This window comes from Rutidosis leptorrhynchoides, chromosome 3, assembly GCF_046630445.1.
Source record: "Rutidosis leptorrhynchoides isolate AG116_Rl617_1_P2 chromosome 3, CSIRO_AGI_Rlap_v1, whole genome shotgun sequence".
Lineage (NCBI taxonomy): Eukaryota > Viridiplantae > Streptophyta > Magnoliopsida > Asterales > Asteraceae > Rutidosis > Rutidosis leptorrhynchoides.
The window spans coordinates 621,187,501-621,209,047 of record NC_092335.1 but is presented as its reverse complement, the minus strand read 5'-3'; positions in this window follow the sequence as shown (position 1 = coordinate 621,209,047).

Sequence of the window (21,547 nt, the reverse complement as noted above, 5' to 3'; positions counted from 1 at the left end):
TTTCGAGCAGAAGGTTCTCGAGCAACTCAAGTTTTTCGAGCAATAATATGTTTTCGAGCAAAAGGTTCTCGAGCACTGTTTTCGAGCGAGTCTCGAGCACTGTTTTCGAGCGAGTTTTTCGAGCAGCTTCATCTTCACCATCAGCTTCGCTGATTTGGTGATTTTAAGCCAAAAAAACTCGATTTCAAGGTTTATAGTCCAAATTCAAGCATAAAGAGACATACCAATCATACATAAACACTTTTCCCAACTATAAACATCAAAATCTAGCATTTACAATCAAGATTTGGGATTAATTCATCCCAAAATACTCACTTTATCATAAACTCAAGTTCTAACACACAATTCATCATTTTTAACAAGTTCTTGCTCAATTCACAGCATAATTAGATCATATAAACTATATAGCAACTATTTCTAACATCAATTAAACATAACAAACACAAATCATGAAGATTCAAGCTTAATTTCATCAAAAACCCATTTTACACCAAAAACCCAATTTCTATAAATTAAAGCACGAATTCAAGCAAGCTAACCTGGATAAATGCTTATAAGAATGATAAGATTCATATCCTAAAGCTTCTTAATTCAATTTGTGACTTGGATTCAATTAGGGTTTTGAGATGATGAAAGTTAGGTACGGGTCTTGTTCTTGCACAAATTGGGAAATAAAAGGAAGTATCCAGATATTAGTTACTTAAGTGGGTTATAAACCCACACCCCATAACACACGGGTATTTATCAGTTATCTGATATCTTTCGTACTTAATTTGGCAATCCTAACGGAGTTCAAATTCAACAAACGAACTATTTCTGTGACCCTTGTCACAAACTGGTCTTAACCAACTAATCAATTAATAATAAACATATTATTAAAATAAAAGCATATTTTAACCACAAATATAAACCTAAGGGCAGGTAAGTAATCTTACTTCTAACCCCGGTTTCAGTCTGTTACACTAATGCAACCTAATTCTCTACAACCAATGCTCTGATACCAAATGTGATGCCCCGTACAAAACCATCATGTACGGATCATCAACAACAGGATCATTACAAGGTCAAACACTATATGCTGTTTGAAAACCAGTTTTGCATTCATGAAAAGATAGCGTTTTACAAAAGATAACGTGATTCCTATGAATAGAAGTAATAACATAAGTATGTGACCCAAAGGTCGTTACAAAGTCATTGTTTGAAAATAACATGAATTACGAATGCAAAAGAAAAGTTCCATGATTGAGACATCTCTAAGTAATGCAGTGAAAATCTAACACAGCAGGTCCGTAACAGCAAGTCTATAACAGCAAGTTTATAACACCAAGGCAGCAAGCCTAATAGCGGAAGCAACAACGTCTAAGCACCTGAGAAATACATGCTTAAAAAGTCAACACGAATGTTGGTGAGCTATAGTCTGTTTGTAATCAGTAATGTAATGTAGGCCACGAGATTTCAGTGCTTTAAACCAGCATTTCAAATCAGTATTTTAAATCAGTATGATAAAGTATATGTTTATCCGTAGGCACCCGGTAACTAACTTAACGTAATATTACCCCCTAAAAGTACACTTGGCGAGTGCGTAAGTTTACGAAGTATTAAACACCCGTTAAATGCTAGCGCAACTAGCCTGAGTGGGGATGTCAAACCCTATGGATCCATATCTAAGATTCACGTTCACCAGTTCAAAGACCAATGACTAAACGTTACCGAGCTAAGGGGAAAGTTTATGCCGTTGTATAACCCACAAATATATAAAGTTTAAGTACTCGTGCCTAGTATGTAAAACGTAAAAATCACATGTATTCTCAGTCCCAAAATAGTTAGAGTAAAAAGGTATGCTATAACTCACAGTGAATAAGCAGTAAAAGTCGTCACGAAAGTGTGCAAGTAGTAAGTCGGTCCGAAAGGTCGTCAACCTAAGTCAAAGGTTACTAGGTCAGTAGGTTTTCCTCATAAGTTCTAATAGTGCATAAAATAAGTTTAAGTGTCATCATCATCATCATTCATCATCGTAAAAGCTAAGTAAGTTTAACAAGTATAGAGGTAGAAACAATAGGCTGACTTTGATCAGCTGCTACGGCCTCTACGTAAATCGAAAAGACGCGAAATCAGTGGATATGGCTCCGTATGGGAGTCCTCTAGTTTCTGAATAATTTCCAGAACCAAAATCGTCTTCGTTTGACCGTGGCGATGGTTTAAGTGCGAGTAGGTCAGAAATTTCAGCATAACATTACAACGGCGTAGTGACTTTTGGAGGGCTATAAATCGTAAACCGTATGTCGGATTAAGTCGAGGCCTAAATGAAAAGTCATCTACTCGAAACGAACTAACAGAAAATAAATTTTCCAGAAGTCCAAGAATCAGATCAGATCCCGAAAAATAGTAACAAGTGTGCCGGTGGGGTTCTTGGTGCTTGATGCTCATCACGGTTCTCATCCTTGATGCTTGTAGGTTCAAGTGTACAACTCGTTGATGGGTTAGCATCACCTTGACCAAGATTCTACCATCAATACACAATATGTTAAGACTAAGTAAGAACACAACTCATTTAAGAGTCTTAGATGGATGATGAACCAAGGTTACATCATATCCTTAGTCTTAACACAATTACAAGTTCCATTTACAACTAAAGCTACAAACTTTACTTCAATCAAACAAGTATGAACATAATCTAAATCAAATAAGGTGATGGAACCTTAAGCTAGAGAGCTTGAATCCTTTTCACACAAGTTATAAGATTACAAAGCTAGAAAGCTTGAACCTTTAGTGTTCTTGAAGACCTTGAAGCATAAAGCTTAGATCTTTAAGTTACATGAAGACCATAAACATAAGTTTGAATCTTCATAACAAAATAACAAGATTAAAGTTAAAAGATTTAGATTTATAAAGTAAGTGAAGATTCAAAGCTAGAAAGCTTGAATCTTCCATGTTCTTGAAGGATTCAAATCCATGTTTGAATCTACAAGATGTAATCAAGATCAAAGCTAAAAAGCTAGATCCTTAGATGATGATGAGGATCACGTGAAAGGGAAAGGAAGAAGGAGAAGAAAAATCAATTAATTACACTTTTTAGAGAGAGAAAGACTAGAGAAAGAATTTAAGAGTAAGTGTGTGTGAAATGCGAATGAGAGCATGTGTAAAATGGTTGAAATAAGGCTTGTATTTATAGGTGGTGAGGGTGTGGGTGGTGTCTCAAAACCGTGGGTTTAAGGGGGGGACAAGGGGGACCAACTTTTACTTTTTGGTTAATGGTTGTCTAAAGTTGGTACTTATGTTAGGATCCCATGCAACATTAAGGATAATGCTTGACAAAAATGCTAGTATGTTCCCTCTAATAAATGGGCATTTGTCTTACTTATTAATAGGTCACTAGTTACTTATAATTGGGCTAATTAGATAGTCCACTAACTAGTGTAGGGTGGGCTAAAGTCCAACAAGGTAGAAAGTCCAACAAGACTAACTAATGTGCTCTAGTAAATTACTAAGGGTTATTAAGCAACCAAAAATCCAAGTAATTGTTATTATAAAATAATAATTAGTATTTCGTAGTCATAATATTCTGATTATAACCAAAGTTAAACGTGTACACAGTACACAGTTCGTTTTAAATGTCAAGTGACACCAACGGTCATAAAGGCTTCCGAGGATCAAGTTAAGTACCCTACGTACTTAATGGAACGTTTTAACATATAAACGAAAGTAATCCACATGTAGTAAGATCCCAGAGTATAATATAGCTCAGTACGCACAAATACGCAGTTTCGTGAAAGCACAAAGCGCAAAAGCAAGTCGAAAAATCCGGGTCGTTACAAGATTGGTTCCCGGGTCAATTTTTCATTATCAGCTTATTTCATTTTCAACATCAAAAACTTCAAACATTAAGTACGAAATCTTCTATCTAAAAAACCTCTTAAAAAAACCCGCGAAGTCGCGGGTCTTTGACTAGTTTTTATTATTATTATTATTGGTATTATTGTTGACATCAGTAATACTAAAATTATCATTATTTTTAAATCTATCAATTTATTTAATATTATCATTAAGAATATTATTAGTAGTATCATTATTATAGAAATTAACATTTTTACTAAAAATATCATTTTAAATAAAAATTTTCATTTCTAATTATTATTATTATTACTACTACTACTATGATTATTATTATGGATATTACAAAAATTATTAATATCATTACTATTGTTAACATATAACATTTTAATTATTTCTATTATAAGAACTTTCATTTTTACTACTACTATTATTATTATTATTATTATTATTATTATTATTATTATTATTATTATTATTATTATTATTATTATTATTATTATTATTATTATTATTATTATTATTATTATTATTATTATTATTATTATTATTAAACATTATTATGATTATTATCATTTTTACAACTAGTATTATTATTATTATTACAAAATAATACAACTCTTTATTCATTATCATTATTAATATCATTTTATCAAATAAATACTTATATATAGAATAAATATAAAAGTATATATAGAAATATATAACATTTGAAATAATATATAAACTTGTTCGATTACGAGTATATGTGTTAATATATATACTTGATATATGTTTATGAATCTGAAGTCAACTCTGCACTTGTTCAGTGCCATCATACGCATAATTACTACGAAATACAGTATCGTGAGTTTTCATAGCTCCCTTTTATATATATTTTTGGGCTGAGAATACATGCAATATTTTATATCTATTTTACAAAATAGATACAAGTACTAAACATAATTCTACGTGGGTTAGAATCACAAATATTCCCCTAGCTTGGTAACGCAATCTATTGGTCTCTGTACCGTAGGCGTGAATCCTATTGATAGATCTATCGGGTTTGACAACCCCATCCGGGCTAGTCGCGCTAGCAGTCAACGGATGTTTAGTACTTCGAGGGTATTTATCGCACTTGATTCGGTGCTCTATAGATATCAGGGGTATTCATTATTATTATTATCGTTAAGGATATTTATGGAAACTGAAATCTTGTGATCTATTACTATTATCAAAATCATTAGTTAAGATAAACCTATAAACTCACCAACATTTTGGTTGACACTTTTAGCATGTTTATTCTCAGGTACTTTTTGCTTCCGCTGTAGAACTTTGCTGTTACATAGAAGTCAAGCCAAGCACTGGGACCAGAGTTAACATCGCCGTTAATGGATTTTGACTGGGTGTTATAATAAACACGGCAGGTGCGTTGGTTAAACCGAATGGCATTATCAGAAACTTATAGTGACCATAACGCGTTCGGAATGCAGTCTTAAGTACATCGCTCTCCTTCACCCTCAACTGGTGATAACCTGATCGCAAATCGATCTTAGAGTAAACGCTGGATCCTTGTAGCTGATCAAATAGATCGTCAATTCTGGGAAGGGGATACCGATACTTGATTGTCAACTTGTTGAGTTCGCGGTAATCAATACACATGCGAAAAGATCCGTCCTTCTTCTTTACAAACAAAACAGGTGCGCCCCAAGGCGAAGAGCTTGGTTGGATGAATCCAAGGTCAAGTAATTCTTGAAGTTGACTTTGCAGCTCTTGCATTTCGAAAGGTGCGAGTCGATAAGGTGCGCGAGCTAAAGGTGCGTCTCCTGGTACTAGTTCAATCTAAAACTCTACTGATCTCGATGGTGGTAATCCCGACAGTTCTTCTGGAAAGACGTCAGGAAATTCCTTCACAATTCGTACATCATCTACTCTTTTCTCCTCTGTTTCTAACTTCTTTACATGCGCTAGAATAGCAAAACCCCCCTTTTTCATAATCTTTTGTGCCTTCATGCAGCTAATAAAGTTCAACTTTGGGCTATATCTCTCCCCGTATACAATTAATGGTACACCGTCTTCACGTGGTATACGAATAATCTTTTCTCCACAGATGACTTCTGCTTGTACTTTGGGCAACCAGTCCATGCCAACTATCACATCAAAGCTTCCCAACTTAATGGGTATCAAATCTATCTCAAATTCCGGTCCAGCTAAGTTTATAATACTTCCTCGATTAACTTGGTCAACCTTCTCAAGTTTTCCATTGGCTACTTCAATAAGCATACTTTCTTTCAAAGGTACTAACGACCAATTCATCTTAGAGCAAAAGTGTTTATCTACATAACTCCTATCGGTACCAGTATCAAACAAGATAGAAGCTAATAGTTTATTAATAGTGAATGTACCTGTGACCAAGTCAGGATCCTCACGGGCATCCATGGCGTTCGTGTTGAAGACTCTTTCACGTGCTAGCCCGCCATCCTTCTTCTTGTTCGGACATTCATTCTTAAAGTGGCCATATTGACCGCATTCAAAGCATTTCTTTGTCCCATTAGGAGTTGTTTTCACAGATGAGGTGTTGATCTTGCAATCCTTGCCGATATGTCCAGTCCGCTTGCACTTTTCACATACCACATTGCAGTACCCAGTATGATGCTTGTAGCATCTCTTGCACTGCGGAAGGCTTTCTTTGTAGTTAGGGTTTGAGCTAAGGTTCGGGTTAGGGTTCCTCCAGTCACTGTTTCCCTTGAAATTCTCGTACCTCTTAGCTGGGTTTTGATCAAAACCCTTTCCCTTGTTTCTGTCCCTCTTATGTTTCCCATTACTAGCTCCCAATTCTGATTTCACCTTTTCTAGCTCTTTTTGGGTAATTAGATTCATCAGGGTGTGCGCTATGCGCATAGCTTTCGGGACATCTGCTGGTTTCGAAGAGGTGACATTTCCCTGAATGGTTTTGGGAAGTCCCCACAAATACCATTCCATTCATTTAAGTTCAGGAGAAACCATCGTGAGGCACATCAAAGCTAAATCCAAGTACCTTCGATTATAGCCATCAAGATCAGTCCCTACAACTTTCATTTCCTAAAACTCCGCTTCCATCTTCTGAATTTCGATTCTGGGGCAGTACTCCTCGATCATAGCCTGCTTAAACTCCTCCCATGGTGTAGCATAAGCCTCATCAATTCCCCGAGCTTGGGAGTGAAAGGACCCGTCCTAATCCATCCGGACAAAGTACATATCGATTATAAACGATTCACAACAGTTGATTACATCGCGAGGTACTTGACCTCTATATGATACATTTTACAAACATTGCATTCGTTTTTGAAAAGACAATCTTTCATTACATCGAAAGTTGACGGCATGCATACCATTTCATAATATATCTAACTATAATTGACTTAATAATAATCTTGATGAACTCAACGACTCGAATGCAACATCTTTTGAAATATGTCATGAATGACTCCAAGTAATATCTTTAAAATGAGAAAATGCACAGCGGAAGATTTCTTTCGTACCTGAGAATAAACATGCTTTAAAGTGTCAACCAAAAGGTTGGTGAGTTCATTAGTTTAACATAAATAATCATTTCATAATTTTAATAGACCACAAGATTTCATATTTCCATTTCTCATAAACATACGTCCCATGCATAGAGACAAAAATATCATTCATATGGATTGAACACCTGGTAACCGACATTCACAATATACATATAAGAATATCCCCATCATTCCGGGATCCTCCTTCGGATATGATATAAGTTTCGAAGTACTAAAGCATCCGGTACTTTGGATGGGGCTTGTTGGGCCCGATAGATCTATCTTTAGAGTTCACGTCAATTAGGGTGTCTGTTCCCTAATTCTTAGATTACCAGACTTAATAAAAAGGGGCATATTCAATTTCGATCATTCAACCATATAATGTAGTTTCAATTACTTGTGTCTATTTCGTAAAACAGTTATAAAAATTGCGCATGTATTCTCAACCCAAAAATATAAAGGGTAAAAAGGCAAATGAAACTCACCTAATGTATTTTGTAGTAAAAATACATATGACTATATTGAACAATGGAACAATGCAGGGTTGACCTCGGATTCACGAACCTATATCATTTGTATATTTATTAATATTCATAGTTGTAATTGAACACATATATATAATTGTATTAGTTATATCATTTTTATGTTAATAATATATATATGTTTTATATGTTCATTTTGTATATAAAAATATTAAATTTTGTTATGTTATATGTGTTAAATATAAATATATATATATATATATATATATATATATATATATATATATATATATATATATATATATATATATATATATATTTATGTATGTATTTCATTTGTTTATCAAAACAGTAGTTTTATTATACTAAGTTAATATTAGTAAAAATAATGATAATAACATTAATAGTATACATATGTTAATAACAACCCTATTAGTGATAGTAACAATGATATTAATAATAGTACTTGTAAAAGCATTAATTTTATTGTTTATGATAGTTATGATATTAATGATTTACTAATAATAATAATAATAATAACTTACTTAAGAATGATAATATTAATAAAAATAATAATATTGTTAATAATGATACATTTGTTTAATAATAATAATAATAATAATAATAATAATAATAATAATAATAATACTAGTAATTACAAAAGTGATACTAATACATAAAAATAATGATTGTTCGTATTATTTTCATAATAACAATAATAATAATTCTAATCATAGAAATACTTATTTTAATATTAGTAATACTACTAATAATGCTAATAACACTTAATAAGGTTACTTAACAACGAAATGAATATAATATTAATCATAGTATTTTTGTTAACATAATAATAACAATGATAATACATCTAGTGGTAGTTAATAAATAAGATAATAATAATCATAATAATAATAATAATAATAATAGTCATAGCAATATTTTTAGTTATAATCATAATTATAATAATAATAATCATGAATGATAATTAATACATACTAGTAATAATTATAATAATAATAACTATAATAATTAGTACTAGTAACACTATTTAACAATAACAATATTCATAAAAACATTAAAAATAATAATGATACTAATAATAATAATAATAATAATAATAATAATAATAATAATAATAATAATAATTATAATTATAATAGAAATGAAAAAAAAATAAATGACTACCTTTGAAGAACATGGCTTTTAAAAAAAATAAATCGCCACCGGCCGGGCTCGAACCCGAGACCACTCGCTACCCCATCCCACACTCGAACCACCCCTCCATCTCTCTATTTCTGTTATAATATCCCAGCCTAAACAATATAACTCTCATACTTATAGATATGTTCATCTTCTTCATTAACCCAAATCGTCCAAACCTAATTTCCATCATAGACTCGATTACAAAGCGATTATAAAAACTGAATATGCTAAACAGAAAACAGCTTATAATTATATATATCTGGATTCGCAAAAAAAAATAAAAGAACAGAAAAAAAAGTATCCTGCCCGTCGCTGTTGGAACTAAAAAAAAATATATGACTTATCGATAGGTTACGATCTAGATGAAAGTTATAACACGAATTTGGTTTGAAATCTTCAATAGAAACTAACTGTATCATTAATTAAACTTCAAACATCAACTGGAAATCAAATTTCATGATGAACACTATTTTGACTTTTTAAAATTTAAACTTTGACTCAACAATTTGAACTCGTTTTGAAGAATTAGAATCTCACATTTGGCAGATAGTTTTATTAGATGAATCTTAACAAAACTGTATTTTTACTTTTTGAAATTTCATTCAAATTTGATCGATGGCTTTTTCACTTTTCAAGAACATGAACTAAAAATCAAAATTCGAATTTTACATGGTTTTGGATAAAAATTATAACACAAGTTAGATATTAATTCATTCCTAGAAACTTTATGAATCCACAATTGATCCTAAAACATCAATATGGATTCGAATTTTTAATATGAATGAATCAGTTGACTTTTTAATATAAAACTTTGACTCGAAAATTTACGATCAATATGAGAAATTAAAAGCTGAGTTTTTACAGATAGTATAAGTATAAAATTCCTAACCTTTCTGCAATTTTAGATTTTGAAGAACGATTCAGTTTTGAGGTTTTGATTTAAATGTGAAACGAACAAAGTAACTCTCTGTGTTCTTCATTATTTTGATTAATTTCGATATATTGAACCAAGTAAATCTGTTAGCTGAGAATAAGGATGCGAAGTTGAATGATTGTATCACTATCCTTGATTACTTCTTTTGATTTATGGCAAAACAGAATTGATAGGGAAATAATTCCAGTACAGAAATAATAATAAAAAAAATAAAAAGTGAATTAGTTGGTGAACTGAATTTGGAAATACCTCAGTGTTTCAATCGGATTCTGTATTTGATAGGGGGTAGAAAACAATTTATGTATACAGTTTGAAAGGAACCTCAAACTGAATTGATTCCCCTTACTTGCTTTAAGTAGATTAATAATAAATAAATAAATAAATAAATAAACAATTAAATAAGTAGATTAATAATAATAATAATATTAATAATAATAATAATATTAATAACAATAATATAAATATTGATATTAACATTTATTAATAATATTGTCCTTAGTGATGTTTAAAAAAATAATAATAGCAACTTTGATGATATGAATATTAATACTAACAATAATAGGATTAATAATAATAATATTGAAATAATACATAGTGTTAGTATTTAGTGATATATTACTAATACTAATTATACTAATAATCATATTTTTATGTTAGTTATAACAAAAATCTTATTAATCACTTTGCTACTAATGGTAATAATATTAATGGTCATACTAATAATAATAGTGATGATGTTATAAAGATACTAATATTAATAGTATTTATAATAATATCAAAATAATACTTAATAATAATAATTTTAGTGAAATTGACCATAATAGGATTATTAATGATAATTATAATGATAATACTAGTTAAATAATATTAGTAATAATAATATTTGTATATATATATCAAATTTCATTAAGTATATATATGTGTGTGTGTGTGTGTATATATATATATATATTAAATTAAACATAATATTATTAATAATACAATTATTAGTGTTACTATTAGTAAGGATAATGAAAGTAATGATCATAATATAACATTTATACCTTAACTCATGATTATATTTTATTACTTCCATTTATTATATATATACATTACAATTATATATAGATATAGGTATTGTTATAAATTAATAGTTCGTGAATCGTCGAAAATAGTCAAAGGTCAAATGAATACATAAACACAGTTCACAGTTTTTGAGACTTCAACTTTACAAACTTTGCTTATCGTGTCGAAACCATATAAGATTCAAGTTTAAATTTGGTCGGAAATTCCCGGGTCATCACAGTACCTACCCGTTAAAGAAATTTCGTCCCGAAATTTGAGTGAGGTCGTCATGGCTAACAATAAATATGTTTTCCTGACGAATATGAACTGATAAATAGAGTTTTATCATTATTGAATAATACAGATAAAATAATTCGATTATTCGAAGAGCACGAATGAAGCTATCACCAAAGATCGAGATGAAGAAATAGAGATTTTTCATAACCTTTGGTGTAGTCGCGATTGAATTCCGGAATTCAAGGGATTTAAAGAAAATCTTCGAAATCTAAAAGATTTGATTCTTCGGCGAATAAGAAAATTAAGATCTCTATAATTAAATGCGGAGATCTTTCTTGCTTCCACTATTAGACATTTTACTATAAATTACCTTCTTCCGTTCCATTACTTTTACCATTCCTATACTCAATTCCCAAATTCAAAAGATTGAACAAATATTTAATCCAGTTCAATTCTTTGTTCTCACCCTTACTATCGTAACAATCATTCTCCTTTTTCCAACTTCCACCTGACGAATCTGTTTACTTCTACTTTTACCTTGGGGGATACTATTCTTAATTCTACCGTGTCTTTATATTTCTATTCGTATTAATATCCCCGGTTTGAAACCTCCGTATTGTTATTGGGTTTTTTTTATATTTTCTCTTATATTTTGGAATACATGTTTCCGTCTTCTATAATCATTGTCATTCACAGTTAATGCTCTCTCTTATTTGCTGCGATTTATACCCCCTTTCTATCTCGGAGCTTCATGCTTTTGTTTTCTTTTTGCAAGTAACGGTCCAGAATTCATAGGTGTGGAGTTTCGAATGAGCTTAATGTTCTAAACAAGAAAGAACGTATTAGCACGATTTGATTTGTTAAATTACCAGAATCACTGATAATAGAACTATCAAGAATATATTTTCTTGATATGTTCAGAAGTTACTCAGAATGAAAGAGTTATGTAACATGACACATGATGACGTTATAATCTGTGAATCATCATGTTTCATTTAGAAACTCGGCATGACTTACTGTAATATAATCACGTTGATCAAGTGTCATTATATTATACTAACTCATGCATCAGTTCTCAACATTACTTCAATAACATTCGTATTTTAAGCTTGAAAGTTTACAGAATATAGAAACTAACAGTTTCTATATGATGTAACACTGATACCCTGAAGAGATTAATAATTTCAGATAAGAATACTTATGAAAAATATCTTCAGAAATATGGAGGATATTTATAATGAAAGATACAATGAAATCTTGGAATTTCTAATATCAGAGGATGATAGAAACTATGGTCTGCAAGGGTTTAGAGTCAGGAGCAAGATATTTGCTAAAGACTTCACCAGGTATTGAATCATTTAGATTCTTTGAAGTCAAACTTATTCTTTGTGATTTGTCCACGGCTTCCTTCATAGTTTCGTATAATCTTTTTTTTCGGTACTAAATTTTCTATTGAGAGTTTTCCAATATAATGATACACAGGAAGAACGAAGAGGTATATAATTTCGAACAAGAATATTTATGAAAATATCCTCAGAAATATCGAAGATATTGATGATGATATGTTGGAATTTCTAAGTTTGATGGTTGATGGATAAAGATTTTCCGCAAGATTTTAACATGACTTCGGAGCAAAATATTCTCTAAAGATTTCAACGGATCCAGAATTATCTGGATTCTTTAAATATAGGGTATGGTCCTTGTATTTGTCCTTGGTCTCCTTCATGGTTAGCTCAATCCGTTTTCCAGTTCCAACTTTTATGAGCTTTTCCAACATACTATTCTTTATCATCAAACTTTCGACGATTAAGGTCATTTACGGTTGTCTACTGTTTCTGCTGCTTCATTCAGATTTTTCAATATTCAGGGTATTGATTTGTAGACTGAGTGCTTTTCAGAATTTCAGAATGAAAGATCATAATTCCAAGAGATAAAGGTCATACATATAACTGTTGATGTAGATATGCTGTGAGTTTTCAAAGTACTGATTGTTGATTCCCGGTAATTGGTATGGCAGTCCTCGTTACAAGATGCGGATGAGTATATGATAGGGTTTCAATGAATAAATATAATAACTTATCGGAGAGATTTATACCAAGAAGCAACGAGGTTGCTTGTACGTCTGCTGGTAATATGGTAGAATATGAAAGGTTCCCCGATAACAATAAAAGAGTACGCATATATATATCAAGGTTATAGTAAGGTTGTTTCAAATGAAAAGTCGAAGTTGACTTGCTGGAGCTGTGACAAAATTTGCTACTTTGAAAAGGGATCGCAAGTTATTTTTTTTGTTAATAAATGCTAAAGGATCTGACGCGGCTACATGTTAAACTTTTACTCAGTTGCCGAGAGTTTCTCAGGTGCATAACTATATGCATAAATCTTTCCTTCTGTAAATGAAGTGCGGTTGGTTCATCCTCTCGATTGAGGTGTTTTCAAGAATCATGAAGGGTTTGAACGCAGATTGTAATCGCTAAGATATAAATGAGGTTTAAGATGAAATCAAGTGGCAAACTTGAAGAATTGTTTAGTTTCATATGTTATATTCAATATTTTAATTCATTTTAATTGTCCAATGTTATTAGTCCACAGTTAACAGTCCAATAACTCATATATAATTTAATATATAATATTCGAATTAATTAATAAATATCGTGACCCGTGTACATGTCTCAGACTCGATCACAACTCAAAGTATATATATTATTTGAGAATCAACCTCAACCCTGTATAGAGAACTCGATCATTACTGCATATAGAGGGTCTATGGTGATTCCAAATAATATATATAGATGCGTCGATATGACATGTCAAAACCTTGTATACATGTCCCGATATTTAAAGTGCGTAAAAATAAATAATAGAAATTTAAATGACGAATAATAAAGTGCCTAAAGTAAATAGCAGAAATTAAATGACGATAAATAAAATTGCGAGAATATAAATTGCGATATATAAACTGCGATAAATAAATTACGATAATTAAATGGTAATACGGAATTAACAGTTAGCTAGGAACAGTTAGCTAGGATTTTGTTAGCGTGGATTCTTAATAGAATTTCATATTGTTAATTAATCTGTTTCTAATCAACTTTTATTGTGTCCATTATTTCTTCGTTATGCCACTTGATGGATTCTGATTGGTCAAAATCCAAATATGTAATTGGATGAATATGGTTATTCTGTGGTGAACGGATTTGTATATCGGTGGATGTAAGTAGGATAGTATATGACTGTTGAAACAGATTCGAAGAACGTACAATGTAACTTATTAATGTGAAATTTAAATAGTCCTCGGGTATTACCTACCCGTTAAAATATTTTCATCATTAACAGTTTGTACAAGAGAATTTTTAATTACAATCTTTATGAAAACATATATACATATATATTTTCTTCAGATGTATTCATGGATTTAATGAGTTAATATAATATTAAACTCATTTGCTTTTCGGTTGGAACTAGAATAAATAATCTTTAAAACTTTAGAGATTACATATTCGACATGTCGAACGAAGATCATACTCAAAGTACAGATGATGATATTGAAGCATGGATTGTTGATGGTACTGGTGTTGTTATTGATTGTACTGTTGGTGCCGGTGATGTTGCTGAAGCTGGTACATTTTGCACCATATTCTCCGAATTGATTATTCGAGCGCGAAGTTTGTTGACTTATTACTCCATGATGATTGTCGGTTGGAACGAGCGGATGAATAAGGTTCAGAATTGTGGATAGAATATAATCTTGTCAAGTTACCCCGGAAATGAGACTGAAAATGGTGTCTCGAACAGGTTCGCCGGTAAACGCTTCAGGTTCAATGTCAAGAAGTGAATTCGGTTGGTGAAAGGGATTGCCTTCTGTGCGTTTCCATTAATTATTTCGACTACGAACCCATCAGATGAATTGATAATGGCTGATTGGTTGATTCATGCATATGACGCTGTTTTCGAAGCTTATGTGAACATCTATGTCGAAATAGTTGTCGGAATAACTATCGGAATAGCTATAGGAATTTGAGGGACTCGAACTGGTTTAGGGATTCATCCCGTACGATCAGATGAAGGATTTTTGATAAAAAAATAGATTATAGGATATAGATTAGTACCCTGCAGTACATAATTTACATATGCATATATAATACTAAAATCCCATAAGTTACGGAGGAATCTACGGAAGCTGTCAGGCATCGGTAATAATAACAGGTACGTTAAGATATGAATTAGCAGATATGCTAAGATATAAATTTTTGTCTATACACTAATCATGCAATTAATGCAATAAGATGTGTCTAGACTAAGGATGATAAGCAAGTGATTATCTAAGAATGATAAGCATGAAATTTTTGACACAAAATGATAAGCATAACTTTTGATATGCAGACACGGTCAAAGTCCAGACTCACTAATGTATCCTAACGACTTATCAGTTAGACACACTAATGCAGACCCGGTTCACTAAGACCACCGCTCTGATACCAACTGAAAGGACCCGTCCTAATCCATCCGGACAAAGTCCATATCAATTATAAACGATTCACAACAGTTGATTACATCACGAGGTACTTGACCTCTATATGATACATTTTACAAACATTGCATTCGTTTTTGAAAAGACAATCTTTCATTACATCGAAAGTTGACGGCATGCATACCATTTCATAATATATCTAACTATAATTGACTTAATAATAATCTTGATGAACTCAACGACTAGAATGCAACATCTTTTGAAATATGTCATGAATGACTCCAAGTAATATCTTTAAAATGAGCAAATGCACAGCGGAAGATTTCTTTCGTACCTGAGAATAAACATGCTTTAAAGTGTCAACCAAAAGGTTGGTGAGTTCATTAGTTTAACATAAATAATCATTTCATAATTTTAATAGACCACAAGATTTCATATTTCCATTTCTCATAAACATACGTCCCATGCATAGAGACAAAAATATCATTCATATGGATTGAACACCTGGTAACCGACATTCACAATATACATATAAGAATATCCCCATCATTCCGGGATCCTCCTTCGGACATGATATAAGTTTCGAAGTACTAAAGCATCCGGTACTTTGGATGGGGCTTGTTGGGCCCGATAGATCTATCTTTAGAGTTCGCGTCAATTAGGGTGTCTGTTCCCTAATTCTTAGATTACCAGACTTAATAAAAAGGGGCATATTCGATTTCGATCATTCAACCATATAATGTAGTTTCAATTACTTGTGTCTATTTCGTAAAACAGTTATAAAAATTGCGCATGTATTCTCAACCCAAAAATATAAAGGGTAAAAAGGCAAATGAAACTCACCTAATGTATTTTGTAGTAAAAATACATATGACTATATTGAACAATGGAACAATGCAGGGTTGGCCTCGGATTCACGAACCTATATCATTTGTATATTTATTAATATTCATAGTTGTAATTGAACACATATATATATAATTGTATTAGTTATATCATTTTTATGTTAATAATATATATATGTTTTATATGTTCATTTTGTATATAAAAATATTAAATTTTGTTATGTTATATGTGTTAAATATAAATATATATATATATATATATATATATATATATATATATATATATATATATATATATATATATATATATATATATATATATATATATATATATATATATATATATATATATATATATATATATATGTATGTATTTCATTTGTTTATCAAAACAGTAGTTTTATTATACTAAGTTAATATTAGTAAAAATAATGATAATAACATTAATAGTATACATATGTTAATAACAACCCTATTAGTGATAGTAACAATGATATTAATAATAGTACTTGTAAAAGTATTAATTTTATTGTTTATGATAGTTATGATATTAATGATTTACTAATAATAATAATAATAACTTACTTAAGAATGATAATATTAATAAAAATAATACTATTGTTAATAATGATACATTTATTTAATAATAATAATAATAATACTAGTAATTACAAAAGTGATACTAATACATAAAAATAATGATTGTTCGTATTATTTTCATAATAACAATAATAATAATTCTAATCATAGTAATACTTATTTTAATATTAGTAATACTAATAATAATGCTAATAACACTTAATAAGGTTACTTAACAACGAAATGAATATAATATTAATCATAGTATTTATGTTAACGTAATAATAACAATGATAATACATCTAGTGGTAGTTAATAAATAAGATAATAATAATCATAATAATAATAATAATAATAATAGTCATAGCAATATTTTTAGTTATAATCATAATTATAATAATAATAATGATGAATGATAATTAATACATACTAGTAATAATTATAATAATAATAACTATAATAATTAGTACTAGTAACACTATTTAACAATAACAATATTCATAAAAACATTAAAAATAATAATGATACTACTAATAATAATAATAATAATAATAATAATAATAATAATAATAATAATAATAATAATAATAATTATAATAGAAATGAAAAAAAAAATAAATGACTTCCTTTGAAGAACCTGGCTTTTAAAAAAAATAAATCGCCACCGGCCGGGCTCGAACCCAAGACCACTCGCTACCCCATCCCACACTCGAACCACCCCTCCATCTCTCTATTTCTGTTATAATATCCCAGCCTAAACAATATAACTCTCATACTTATAGATATGTTCATCTTCTTCATTAACCCAAGTCGTCCAAACCTAATTTCCATCATAGACTCGATTACAAAGCGATTATAAAAACTGAATATGCTAAACAGAAAACAGCTTATAATTATATATATCTGGATTCGCAAAAAAAATAAAAGAACAGAAAAAAAAGTATCCTGCCCGTCGCTGTTGGAACTAAAAAAAAAATATATGACTTATCGATAGGTTACGATTTAGATGAAAGTTATAACACGAATTTGGTTTGAAATCTTCAATAGAAACTAACTGTATCATTAATTGAACTTCAAACATCAACTGGAAATCAAATTTCATGATGAACACTATTTTGACTTTTTAAAATTTAAACTTTGACTCAACAATTTGAACTCGTTTTGAAGAATTGGAATCTCACATTTGGCAGATAGTTTTATTAGATGAATCTTAACAAAACTGTATTTTTACTTTTTGAAATTTCATTCAAATTTGATCGATGGCTTTTTCACTTTTCAAGAACATGAACTAAAAATCAAAATTTGAATTTTACATGGTTTTGGATAAAAATTATAACACAAGTTAGATATTAATTCATTCCTAGAAACTTTATGAATCCACAATTGATCCTAAAACATCAATATGGATTCGAATTTTTAATATGAATGAATCAGTTGACTTTTTAATATAAAACTTTGACTCGAAAATTTACGATCAATATGAGAAATTAAAAGCTGAGTTTTTACAGATAGTATAAGTATAAAATTCCTAACCTTTCTGCAATTTTAGATTTTGAAGAACGATTCAGTTTTGAGGTTTTGATTTAAATGTGAAACAAACAAAGTAACTCTCTGTGTTCTTCATTATTTTGATTAATTTCGATATATTGAACCAAGTAAATCTGTTAGCTGAGAATAAGGATGCGAAGTTGAATGATTGTATCACTATCCTTGATTACTTCTTTTGATTTATGGCAAAACAGAATTGACAAGGAAATAATTCCCGTACAGAAATAATAATAAAAAAAATAAAAAGTGAATTAGTTGGTGAACTGAATTTGGAAATACCTCAGTGTTTCAATCGGATTCTGTATTTGATAGGGGGTAGAAAACAATTTATGTATACAGTTTGAAAGGAACCTCAAACTGAATTGATTCCCCTTACTTGCTTTAAGTAGATTAATAATAAATAAATAAATAAATAAACAATTAAATAAGTAGATTAATAATAATAATAATAATAATAATAATAATAATAATAATAATAATAATAATAATAATAATAATATTAATAACAATAATATAAATATTGATATTAACATTTATTAATAATATTGTCCTTAGTGATGTTTAAAAAAAAATAATAGCAACTTTGATGATAAGAATATTAATACTAACAATAATAGGATTAATAATAATAATATTGAAATAATACATAGTGTTAGTATTTAGTGATATATTACTAATACTAATTATACTAATAATCATATTTTTATGTTAGTTATAACAAAAATGTTATTAATCACTTTGCTACTAATGATAATAATATTAATGGTCATACTAATAATAATAGTGATGATGTTATAAAGATACTAATATTAATAGTATTTATAATAATATCAAAATAATACTTAATAATAATAATTTTAGTGAAATTGACCATAATAGGATTATTAATGATAATTATAATGATAATACTAGTTATTGATAATAATATTAGTAATAATAATATTTGTATATATATATATATCAAATTTCATTAAGTATATATATGTATATATATATATGTATATATATATATATGTATATATATATATATATATATATACATATATATGTTAAATTAAACATAATATTATTAATAATACAATTATTAGTGTTACTATTAGTAAGGATAATGAAAGTAATGATCATAATATAACATTTATACCTTAACTCATGATTATATTTTATTACTTCCATTTATTATATATATACATTAAAATTATATATAGATATAGGTATTGTTATAAATTAATAGTTCGTGAATCGTCGAAAATAGTCAAAGGTCAAATGAATACATAAACACAGTTCACAGTTTTTGAGACTTCAACTTTACAAACTTTGCTTATCGTGTCGAAACCATATAAGATTCAAGTTTAAATTTGGTCGGAAATTCCCGGGTCATCACAGGGCGAGTGTGTTCCACCTAGTTAAAGCGCCATCCGATAGTGTGCAGGAGGCGTACTTAGTTTTGTTCACTTCGAAGAAGTTACTCACGCGGAAAATAGCTTCCAACTTTTCAAACCATCTAGTCAGCCCAACTGGCCCTTCAGTACCACTGAAATTGTGGGGCTTGCAGCTCTGGAATTCCTTATAAGTGCACCCGTTATGAATGTTCTGGTTAGCCGGTGGAGCTTGGGGGTTGATATCCGCCATAGCTGCAGCTACTCGAGCAGCTATCATCTCCTCAATCTGTGCTGCTGTGGGTGTTTCCCTTGGAACTCTTCTGTTTGCCATTGGCCTTCTAAACAAAAATTTCGACTTAAGTTAAAATCCAGCATTCAATAATTCATGCTATATAGTATATGGTAACCAATATGAGATCAACACAATATACGTCAACTAATCATGGTAAACTAGTTGCAGATAGTACAAAAACCAACATGCAATAATTTAAAGTAAACGTCGCACAATAATTAAACAACATTAATTCCGTTCATTAATCATAAAATTTGCATACAACTTCATAAGGTTCGTACAATACATGCATAAAACATGAAACTACTAACGAAATTACATAATGAAATCTAATACAATAGCCCTATGGTAATGGTGGGTAAATGATATCCATCAGGTGGGTCATCTGGTCCTCGAGCTCAGTTACCCGAGCACGGAGGGTGTGCACTTCCCTCATCAACTCCTCGACGGTGGGAGATGCTGGTGGAGCAGGTGGTGCAGGTGGTGCAGGTGGTGCAAGTGGCGTCGGTGGTGCAGATGGTGCAGTGCCAGAAGTAGAAGGTGCATAACGAGTGGCCTTACGCATGAATGGATCAGCAGGATATGGCACAACCCACTTACGAGCGGTGACCCTAACCAACAGTCCACGTGCGTTCATGAACTGCTTACCTCCATTAACCCCTGGAATAACAGTACCATTGAAGCGGTACCACTTCTTCAGCGGGGTAGAGGGTGGCTGCACGAGCTCCTCCTCAGAGTCCTCCTCGAAATCCTCCTCGGGATCAACATCCGATGACGAACTGTCTGAATCATCCGAAGGTAGTGCAGGGTCGTCGTCTTCAGGTGGATGTGCCTGGCCGGTAGTCATGAGTCGATATCTGCCGGGTGGAATCAGCACGACACGTCCGTCAGCGGTGTGTCTGACCCAATGCTCACGCTCATTACGGAAAGGACCATCTCCGTCTCCCCCAGGGATCACAGTACCACCGGGATGGTGCTGTGGCCCCTAGAGTCTAGGGCTGGGTGGAGCTGGAATCTCTGCGGGATCCTCGTCTCCGTCTGAGATGTCCATTAGGTCAAGCACGAGCCCACTATCTTCAGAAAACGAATCGCCAGAGTCGTCGGAGGGTAAGGGTGACGGGGTATGTGAGTCAGCAACAACGGTAGGAGAAGTAGCAGATGAATCTGAGTCACTCTCT